This window comes from Cannabis sativa, chromosome X, assembly GCF_029168945.1.
Source record: "Cannabis sativa cultivar Pink pepper isolate KNU-18-1 chromosome X, ASM2916894v1, whole genome shotgun sequence".
NCBI lineage: Eukaryota > Viridiplantae > Streptophyta > Magnoliopsida > Rosales > Cannabaceae > Cannabis > Cannabis sativa.
This window is the reverse complement of record NC_083610.1, coordinates 2,367,830-2,379,161: the sequence shown is the minus strand read 5'-3', so window position 1 is coordinate 2,379,161 and position 11,332 is coordinate 2,367,830. Positions and strand designations below refer to the sequence as shown.

At 32.3% G+C, this 11,332-nt stretch overlaps 1 long non-coding RNA gene across 1 annotated transcript; it reads left to right on the top strand.

Moving 5' to 3' along the window:
- The first annotated feature begins 1,467 nt into the window (after window positions 1-1,467).
- Window positions 1,468-3,677, top strand: LOC133031885 (uncharacterized). Its single transcript, XR_009684932.1, has 3 exons — window positions 1,468-1,635; window positions 2,508-2,619; window positions 3,256-3,677. It is a non-coding gene; the product is annotated as an uncharacterized LOC133031885 (long non-coding RNA).
- The last annotated feature ends 7,655 nt before the right edge of the window (window positions 3,678-11,332 follow it).

Genomic DNA, 11,332 nt, shown 5'->3' with positions numbered 1-11,332 from the left:
AGAATTGGAATAAGTGATTTTTGTTCTCGTGTTATTCTTAGAAAGAGTGATTTCGATAGTAAATTTTATTCCTATTTCATTAGTTGGATGGATTAGTAAATGTTTCTTTTATAGTGATATGCATGTAGCTCATTCCTGAGAGTATGTTAACTTGTGTGCTTCTAAGTCTATATATTGGCTTGCTCGCATGTGTAAGAAGACCTTTAACGATCTTTAGCTTACATGTAGTTTATGTAATTTATGGAAGACATATGGTCTGTTTGAATGACATCGGTTTGTTGATGATATATTGGATCGTTCTGTGTAGAGCAACATTTCAAATAATTATGCTACGAAACTATAATAACGGAATTGTAGCTTTATGGAGGAAATTAAAAAAAAAATAACATTCAATGAAAGAATTGGAACAATTAAAGAGAAGTTTGCATAAGTTCTTCTACTCTACTCTTTGTTGTTTGTTATTTTTGTATTGTATAATGTGTTCTCAAGTGGCATATAAGGATGTTCATAAGAGAAGAATTTTTTTACAAAATTACGAGTATGTTATTGCAAAACTTATGTAGTTAAAGCACGTATATGTAAGTATTGTGATGGAGTATGTTTTGTTATTTAAGTAATATATAAAGGAATAACAATACTTAAATTAGGTTGTATATGTTATATGTGTTGTAGTTTGACCAATAAGATAAAAGTTAAGTACATATTTGTTGGGTCCATAAGGTAGATAAGGAGGTCATGTAGTAAGTGGTGACAAACATGAAGTCCCTCGTGTATTTGGTAGTTAAATTTCGAGGACGAAATTTCTTTAAGGAGGGTAGAATGTAATACCCGGTAAAAATATACATATATTTAAAATTTTATTTGTTATACAATTTGTGTGAGAATAAGTATTTTATTTATTTCTACTAATAGTGAATAGAGATTATTGCTTAAAATAGTATTGATAGATTTTTAAACATAGTTAAAATTATAGTAAGTGTCAAGGTAAAATTATGGTGTTTTTACGAATTAGGATAATTACTCAATTAAAGCCCAATATGAAAGTCTATTAGAGTTTTATAGATTATTTAGTGGGTTTAATTTATTGTATGAGTGCATTAAATAACATTATAATGGAATTAATGTCACAAAAATTCGTAGGTTTGGATAAATTCGCAGGATTAAAAACTGTTTTAGTAAAATGATCATATCTAGAGTTTTAGAGCTCCGATTGAGGTGATTCTAGTGGTGTTGGAAAGATAATTTAAAGATCTATAAATTTTGTAGAAATAGTTATATCATAATTCGGAAGTTTTCTAGGTGAAAACTGAGCCTAAAGTTACGAGATAAAAGGCTTACTTTTAAAATTTAAAAATTAGATATTTGTTGATTTAATAATATTTTAGCATTTTATTATATATTATTATTTTTAGTTAACCTAAACCTATCAGAATACAATATCTCATAATCTTTTTATCAAACCCTAAACGTTTTATTTTTCCTCTCCAAACCAATTAGTCAAAGCCTCATTTTTCTTCATGGTTGCTCCTCTCAAACCTTCCACACTTCTTCTTATTTTCTATCTTCATTCTTAAAGTTTTGGATTTATAATCAAGGCTTGCAGGCTTGAGACATCAAATAGAAAGTTGTGAAGAGGTATGAAATATTTTCTTGCTCAATAATGCTAAATGTTATCTAGGGTTCGGACCTATTATATTTTTCGTTTTCAGAAAAAAAAAATAAGTTTCAGTAAAGTGATGATATCTCTCTTGATATTGATCCGTTTTTAGAGATTTTTGTATCGTTGGAAAGCTTATTCGATGATCTAAAATTTTTATCAAGAAACTATTGACCAATTCGGTGTTCTTCTATGTCGAAAATTATCATCTTTCTGATATTGTTGTAATTCGTTTTCTTTATATTTCTAGAAAAAGTACTTTCACTTAAAATATAATAACTCTCTCAATTCTCATCCATTTTTAATAATCTATATATGGTTTTAAAGATTATTTGATTTCCCATAAGTTTTATGAAGAAACGTTTTGTTAATTCGAAGTCATACTATGTCAAAAAGTTAGTTTTCTTCAATATCATGTGATTCGTTTCTAGAATCTTGTTCTTGCAAAACTGTTTTGGTAAAATTGCAATAGCTCTTTGAATATAATTCTAATTTCAAAGATTTTGGTATCATTGGAAAGGGAATTTAATTTCCTAAAACTTTTATGAAGATGTTATCTTCTAGTTCTGAACCATTCAATGTCAAAAGTTGTATTTGTGCTAAGTCATGTAATTCGTTACTCCATATTCTTTTTCAGAAATAGTTTCAGTAAAATAATCATAACTCCCTTAGTTTTAATCCATTTTTAATGAACTTTCTATCATTGGAAAGATAATGAAATTTTCTATAATTTTTATGAAGACAACTTTCACTGAATTAGTATAGTTGTTGGTCAAAAATAGTAATCTTTCTGCTGTACTGTAAGAGTACGAATTTTAATATTAGGGCCTTGAACCATGTGTTGTTATAGGTAGTAGTGACGAGATAACAAGTCTTAAGCAGGGGGATTTGAGGATCTTGTCCTCAACAAGAAAATTCATTGAGGTGCTTGGAGTAGCAAGAAGGTGTTCTTAACAACTGAGGTAAGAAGAGTGGACATCTGTGCACAGGGTGTATGTTGAAACATACAACTGTATTATGGGTTTGTATTTGCATGTTTTATTCTATGGTAGATTATTATTTTATGCTAATGTTGTTAGTGTGTGATAGTGAAAAAGCTTTTGACTAATTGTGTGAGAATAGCACTTATAGGATAGGTTTTCTGCTGCTGGTGTGAGCATAGCACTGTAGGATATATTTTTGGCTGCTTGTATGGGTTTACTTGCAGGTTATCCTATCATGGGTGAGTATAACTTGTGATAAGGGATTTCCCTATTGGATGCCAAGTGTGAGAACCGCACAAGGCAGGGCAAGTTACACTTCATGTCTGATCAACATGAGTGGGAGTAGATTATCGTATGTGAGGACAATGTGCGATAAGATACTATATGTTATGTGTGTGAGTATAGCATGCATTAAGATTACACTGTGATATGATGTTGTATTATATGTGAGAATAATATGTGATATGACATGTTGTTATATGTATGCAAGTATGGTATGAATTGATTTGATGTTGTGATATTGTTATACTTATGACTATGTTATCTAGTTTGGGGGGGTTATGTCCTACATAGCTCTTCTTACTGGGCGTTAGCTCACGGGTACTTTGTGTGCAGGTAAAGACAAAACTAAACAGTGAGGATGGCGGGCTCGAGGCGTGGATTACATGTTAGGGGATTGTCACGATGTTTTGGTTTAAAAATATTTCATTAAAGATTATGATTAAAATAGTTTTTGTAAAGCTTTATATTTTAAGGTTAAGAATAAATAAATGTTTTGTTTTAAAAATAATGAGATTTCATGCTTAGTTATTTTTCATTAAAGAAGTCTTTTATTGTCTTTATCTTAAATGGTTTTAAACGGACTAGCTAGTGTGACGTCTCGGAAAATCGGAGCGTTACAGTACATTAAAATGATGTTATTGAAAGTAGATAAAAATATATGATGACTGCAAACACTATATAAGTTTTGGAAGGAATGATGAATAAATTTTGCACTACTACAATGTTAGCCTTTAGAGGCTGTTTTTTCACCCCTATTTATAAAAAGGGAAGCTAAAGGGTGTGAAAATACCCGCTTTTGTCGAAATTGACATTTAGAGGCGGTTTTTTGATAAAAACCGTAGGTATAAAATTGTATTATACCATTTAGAGTCAGTTGGGAAATAAAATACTTTGGTTATATGAAAAATAACCCTATGGCGTCGGTTCCTGTATAAGAACCGACGACATAGGGTACACGATAATTTGACACGTGTACCTTATGCCGTCGGTTCTTATGTAGGAACCGACGCCATAGGGGTTTATAAGAAAACCCAGCCCTCTCATTTCCTCACTTTCTTCTTCACTCGAACAAACACAGCAGCCCAGCCAACAAACCAGAGCTCGAAACCCTCGTCGGCCACCGCCTCCACCACCCATTTCTCCCCCATTTCTTAACCTTTTTAGCCCATTTTTTTTTAAAAAATCCTCCATTTTCGAGACTTAATAACATACACCTAAAAAGTTTTAATTTTTTACCCTCTTTGAGTGTCATCCGAACCCAAATAGTAAAGTTTGGGTTTGAAATTCGGCCACCCATTTTTCTTGAGAAATCCTTGAATCTCAACCTCGTTTAAGGTATAAATATTGTTTCTATTCATTTTTATTATGTACATTGTTTTATTTTTGGTTTTTGTAAATTATTATTTGAGTTTTTTTATTTTATTAGTAATATTATTGTGTTTTATGTGTATAGTGCCGGGATTTTTTACGGTGGTCGTCGGATTGCGGTTATTAGGTAATAATTTAAACCTCAATGTATAGTATATATATATATGTATTTGTATATTTTATTGAATATTTGTATATAATGTGTGTATATATTGTGTGTATATAGTGTGTGTATATTTTTTTATGGAAATAAATTTTGTAATTGTATTTTATATATTTTTTGTAATATATATTTATTGTGAATAGAATGACATTGGAGGGATTTCATTAAAAATTTTAAAATTGAATTAGTGTGTGATATAATTTTATTTTTTTGAGATAATAATGTGAGATATAATTGATTATATATATGTATGTATAATTTAGTAACTAAGTAACTTGTTACAATTTTTTATAACTAGTTATAAGTAATGAAATAATTAATTTTGTAATTTCGTTGTATTTCTTCATATTGTAGGTTCGGCATAATTTTGTGTGTAGCGTATTTGAGCTTGCAATTATAGGTATATACTTTAATTAACTTTTTCTTATTATATAATTAATTATCAATGCATGTTAGTTGAGTTTGAATATCTTAAATATTCATCCGTAGTGAAGTAGGTTCTGCGAATACATGTACTGCGGTCGGATGGGTGAATAAATTTTGTATTGTTTATCTGTTTTGTTTGTTATTTTAGGCACTTGTAAAATTTTTGGGAACGTCCAATTACAGTCGTTATGCTGTCGAAATTTCGGTAGAATTAGGATAAATCTTACTAAAACCATTCATAATATTTACATAACACAAATAACTAGTTAAGTATAACATAGTGATAAGAAGTTAGGTCACATAAAAAATAATAATATTCACATTTATGTAAACTTTTTAATTTTACCAACATTCTAATCAACTAAACAACCTAATAACATGAACTAATCTAAAACGAAAATTTGAGTAATTTATAAATTAATATGAATAAATTGTGAGAAACTTAGTTAGTTACATTGTGTAATTAGTAACTAGCTATAATTAGTTACTAAATACATTAACAAAATAAACATATAAAATCCATTGGAGTAAAAACTGACGAGCTTGGTTTTACTTTGGTTGATTTAAGTAAGAGAGGAAGCAAGAATGATCCATTCATCATGGTTAGCCAAGCAGCTCAAGTTTTTTACATTTCTGATCCGGCTAATGATAAATGGTCTATTGTTTTATCGACACCAGAGAGGAGGTTCTTAGAGACTGAAGAGGATGAGGAGAATGCTGACTTATGTTACGATGACTTCATTGTTGGACAACCAATTCATGAGCAACTTATGGGAATTGATTGTAACATTGAGGAAGACGACGTTGAATACATTAGAAACGATATCAATGAGAGAATATGGGTCAATTGTGATTCAGGCAAACATAAACAAAAAAAGAAAAGAAAACGTGTCTAATTGGTAACTTGATATATAGCTTACTTTATATTGTGGTTGTGAATGCTCCTGAATACTTAACAATTTGTTTATGCTTTTAATATTTCATATACACTACTTGTTATATATATAGCTAACTTTAAAGTTTGTTTGTTAATGGTGTAGACATGGCAAACTCGGAATCAAGATCTGATTCAGGCGCAGAAAATGAGTGTCCAACCACAATACCTACACGAAGGCCGACGCAAATGAATGAAATATCCAAACTAATGGATCAGGGCAAAAGAGTGGCCCTCGAGGTTAATGACAAAGGACAATACTGTGGAAAAAGCTATGCGAAGCTCGTATCCACTCTAGGAGTCAGATGCCGGCAGACGATAGGGTTGGCCTATAAAAACTGGAAAGAAGTCAACCCGACTCTGAAAAATAAAGTTTGGAAAGACATACAGGTAAGCTGTTATTTGTTAAAATTTTGATTTGTTTTTCTATTACTTCAAATGTTGACTCTAACCGTGTTTGTTTTCCTTCAAAATAGACGGGGTTCATTGTGCCGGACTCCTTCAAACATGATTGTCTCATCCTAGCTGGGAAGTTAAGGAAAAACTTCAAGAATAGGATGACAAAAGACATCATAATGCCCACTTTGAAAGAGAAGAATCTGGGACGACTGGCACAAGTCCCTAAAAAGCACCCTGAGATCGACGCTGCTAATTGGTGCAAATTTGTTGAAAGTCGACTAACTCCTGAATTTCTGGTACGCTAATTATATTAACACTAAGATAAACTCTTAAATACAAGTACATGTATCTAATGTATTTTTTTTGGCATTGTAGGAATTGAGTAAGGTACAACGTGAACGTTCCTCAAAAATTCAATCCAGACATCGAAGTGGTCGGAGTGGAATGGTGAACGTACGGGAAGTTGTGGTAAGTAATGCTTAAAATTTAATGTGCTATAATGTCCTATACAATTTAATTGGTACTCATTTCATTGTTATAACGTTATGTAGAAAAAGGATCTCGAAGTTGCAGATCCCCCCCGCCACCGTGTTTGGATTAAATCTCGCACCAAGAGTAGAAAACTTGTCACTGATTATGACTAGGAAATTGCAGAGAAGATAGTAAGTATATATTAATCCTTAATTAAGTTCTACTCATGAGTTAGTGTATATAATTCATATACTAATTGCTTGAATATATGCGTGCATTAGGCTCAATTAGAGGAGAAGCTTAGTCAGGGACAAATTCAGGTCCAGGGCCAAAACGATATCCTGACGCAGGCGCTCGGGACACCAGAGCATCCTGGACGTGTCAGGAAGGCTGGGTATGCTATTACTTGAAATGTTATTTATTTAGTTACACAAATAAAATCGTTGCTAATTTGCATTTTATGATTTGTAGGTTCCTGACCAGGGCATCTCAACTGTTCGGCAGGAAGAAAAGGGAAGTGTCTGATGTTGTGGCTCGGCAAGCGAAGGAGATTGAAAAATTAAAAGCCGAAGTCCAATCCCTTAAGCAGAAGAGAAACGCTACCGAACAAGAGGAAGAATGAGAGGTGAGTGGTGAGGCGTATGTTCCACAACCATACGCTCCTCAGGATGAGGTACAACCACAAACTTATGCTGAGGAGTTTATTTCCCTCAATGACCAAGGTATCCTGTACAATTTCGATGACCATGAGGCCCTTAATCAGCAAGTACATCTCTGCTCTGACAACATCGACAACATTGTGGCCCGAGGGTATTTGTACGAGCATGTTGGTATAATCCAAGTTCACTGCCAGAACTACGATGATTCACATGCCCGAATTATGGTTTCGAAAATCCTGCAAGAGGACGCTGAAATCCCAGTCCCAATTGAAGAGTGCAGATATGTTAGGGACGTATACCAGATGTTCCTTCCTTGGCCTAAACACTTAATTCTAACAACCGAGGTAACTTCTCTTATAAATTAATTATTAATGATTAGTGGAGTTTGAATATCTTCAATATTCATCCGTAGTGAAGTAGGTTCTGCGAATATATGTGATGCGGTGGGATGGATGAACAAACTACTGTTATATATGTGTTATTTGTCGTTATACAGACATGTTTAAAATTTTTGGGGTCATTCAATTACAACAGTTATGCTGCCGAAATTTCGGTAGAATTTGGATAAAATTTGATATATATATATATTATGTTCTGTTTTGTTTAGGGTCCACTCGCTCAACCGCCCTCAAGACATGATGCGTCAAAGGGGAAAGCTCTGATGCTTTCTCCACAAGGTCGTGGTGCACGGGAAGATGACTTGTTCACGGAAGAGAAGATGGCATTGATCCCTAATTCGCTAAAACGGAATTGTTACCACTACAGCGAAAGTGGATAGAACAATTGATGGCGCTGATTCACGTTGACGATTGAGGTTGAAAGGCCCAAGAATTTTCCTTCATTATGTAATTTTTATAGATTAACTTGTAGTTAGATTTGTAGTTAGATTTATTAACTTATTAATATTTTTGACTAATTTTACATTAGTGTTTGTGTAATATTTAATTACTTTTATGAAATGAAATTATGTATTTTACCCAAATTTAAATAATATTTAATATACATTTTTAAAAATAAATTTGTAATTTAAATTAAATAAAATAATATATAAATTAGTAAATATATAATTAAAATGTAATTAAAATTATATATTTTAAAATCGAAAAACTGAATCAGCGCCACCTTTTACCGTCGGTTGCTATGCCACCTATGGCGTCGGTTCTTGGCTAGGAACCGATGCCATAGGGACCCCTATGGCGTCGGTTCATATCGACCCTTTAGCGTCGCCCTAATCAGCGTCGGTAGCGAATTTCGCAAAAACCGACGCTGAAAGGGCTTAAAAACCGCCTCTAAAGGGGATTTTTGTAGTAGTGTTGGTGGAAGTCAAGTTCTAATAATTAATCACGTAGTGCGAGTTAACTGTCTTGAAAAAGACTTTGTAAGCATGAACACGATGGTGGATTAGGATTTCGATTGTCACTTAGGAGATTTTAGTTTATCTATGTTGGGTAAGCAAGCTTAGCAATTGGTGTCTAACAAATCATACAAAAACAAATTCATCAAATTAATACAACCCAAAACCAAACTTTCTTTTTTAAACTAACAACATAAAAGAGTCTAGGGCTTTACCTTAGTCTTCCTTTCAATCCTTCCTCAAAAACAAGCTAAAACCCTTACTGAATTGCTAAAGTTTGCTCTAAAAATCAGCTTGGTTCCCTGATTCCTACTAGGCCGAGAAGAAGAGAGGCAAAGGGAGGAGAGAGGAACTTAATTTTTGAGTCGATTCTTAAATTAAAAATTTCATCTTACTCCACTAAGGATAATAAAATAAAAACTTAAATGGCAAATGTCTAAAAGCCCTTACTCACTGCTAAGTAAACTCTAAATTTATGAGTAAAATAATCTTAACCAATTACCCTAAAAAATCTCAATATTATAACTATACATAAATTTTGTTTCGTTAATTCTAAGATACTAAACTGTATCTATGTGACACTATTGGCTAAAACGTCAATTCTACTGTTACTCAGCATAAAATACAAAAATGCCAAAATTTAAAAATAACTTGCATAGCACACCTAAAATTTAATAAAATTTTTATAATTGAAAAATGATCTCATTAATGTCTTTTTTCACATAAATTTTATTTTCTACTAATACACGTATAATTATAAATAATTATTAAACTACTTATGTTAATTTCCATTATCTAATTATGCAGTCTAGCCATAGCAAAAAAAGATTAGTGGTCAAGTTCAGCAAAAAAAGATAAGTAGTGGTCAGATTTGCCCATAAATATCTAAGAAAAAGTAAAACATGAAATTATAGAGACTGAAAGCAATGCCCACAAAAATAATATAGACTGAAAGCAATGTTCGATGCATATACATAAGACTGAAAAAGCAACGTTCCATGCATACCTATATATAAAAGTCATGTATATACATAATAATGTTCCATGAATATAGATCATATTACCATCCACTAACAAATTAGAATAATAAAAAAAAATTACCTTGTATTTGGTTCCATAATAATATCTTTGATTTTTTTATTATTATTATTTGACTATACCTAATTGTACATCTATTACTTTCTAAAATTTTAAATTGTTGAAAATTTTCTCTGTTAACATTTATAAAACATTCAAGAAATATATAAATCACAGATCTAAATATATTCCTAAAAGTTCTTTAATATAGAAAACCCTAAATCATAAATCTATAGAACCTTTGCTAAATTAAAGAAGAAGAAGATGACAAAAGATGAGCGGAAGCACTAACCTGAAGCCATTACTAGAGATTGCAGGGAAGGCTTTGATCTTCCAAGAATACACTATTTTCTAAAGTATTTTCTCTGATGGGGAAGGAGAGAATACAGAAAACCTAGTGTTTCTTGGAGACCACTACCTATTTATAGAGTCATCTTAGAATGAGTTTTGGGTATTTATAATTTGACGTCTCAACAAATTATAAATTAACTTATGGTATCTACACATTATTTTCATGACAATTTAATACCCATAACATAATTGGTCACTTAATTTTGTATCACACTTTATAATAGCATATATATTATACATATGTGCCCACAATAGGATTTTAGTCCAACAATCTCCCACTTGGGCAACATATGTTACCGTATAAATGTATAACCTTATGAGCTCAAAAAATTGCTATTATGTAAAGGTATTCACAATAATCTCGTCCATCAACTATACCCGTATAGGATCAAAGCGATTTTCGTCATATCAATCATGACTAAACCCATCAATGGTCACATATACAAATATAGCCAATGACATAGATCAATCATGGATGTGTAGCATGGAAATTACATGCAATGTGAACCGAACATGCCTATTTCCAACTGGTCCTCCTTAAACCAAAGTGAAGTCAGACTTAAACATAACAAAACAAAGTGAATGAACTGAAAACTTTATTTCTGATCAGAAAATAACCAAATACATAAATGCCTTAAATAAACATAAAGCAAAGAAAATACAAACTCCCACTAAATCATGATATCCTCAAGTAATACTACACCCATATGAGCAGTGTGCTCATGAAAGACCTTGGGTGGTAATCCTTTTGTGAGCGGATCCGCTATCATGGAGTTTGTCCGAATGTGCTCTATGGATATCCGTCCACTCTGCACTCTTTCTTTCACAACTAGGAACTTTATGTCAATATGTTTTGACTTGGATGAGCTCCTATTGTTATTGGAATACAGCACTGCTGATTTATTGTCAAAAAATATCTTAAGTGGTCTTTCTACATTCTCCAAAATACGCAGCCTAGTGACAGTTTCTCAACCATATTCCATGATTTGATGCCTCATAACACGCTACGAATTCAGCTGCCATAGTGGAAGACACTATAAGTGTCTGTTTGACACTTTTCCAGGATATAGCTCCTCCAGCTAACAGGAAAATGTAGCCTGATGTAGACCTTCTGCTATCTTGGTATCCAGCGAAATCAGAATCAGAATACCCTACGACCTCCAAATGATCTGACTTCCTGTATGTGAGCATGTAATCTTTTGTTCTCT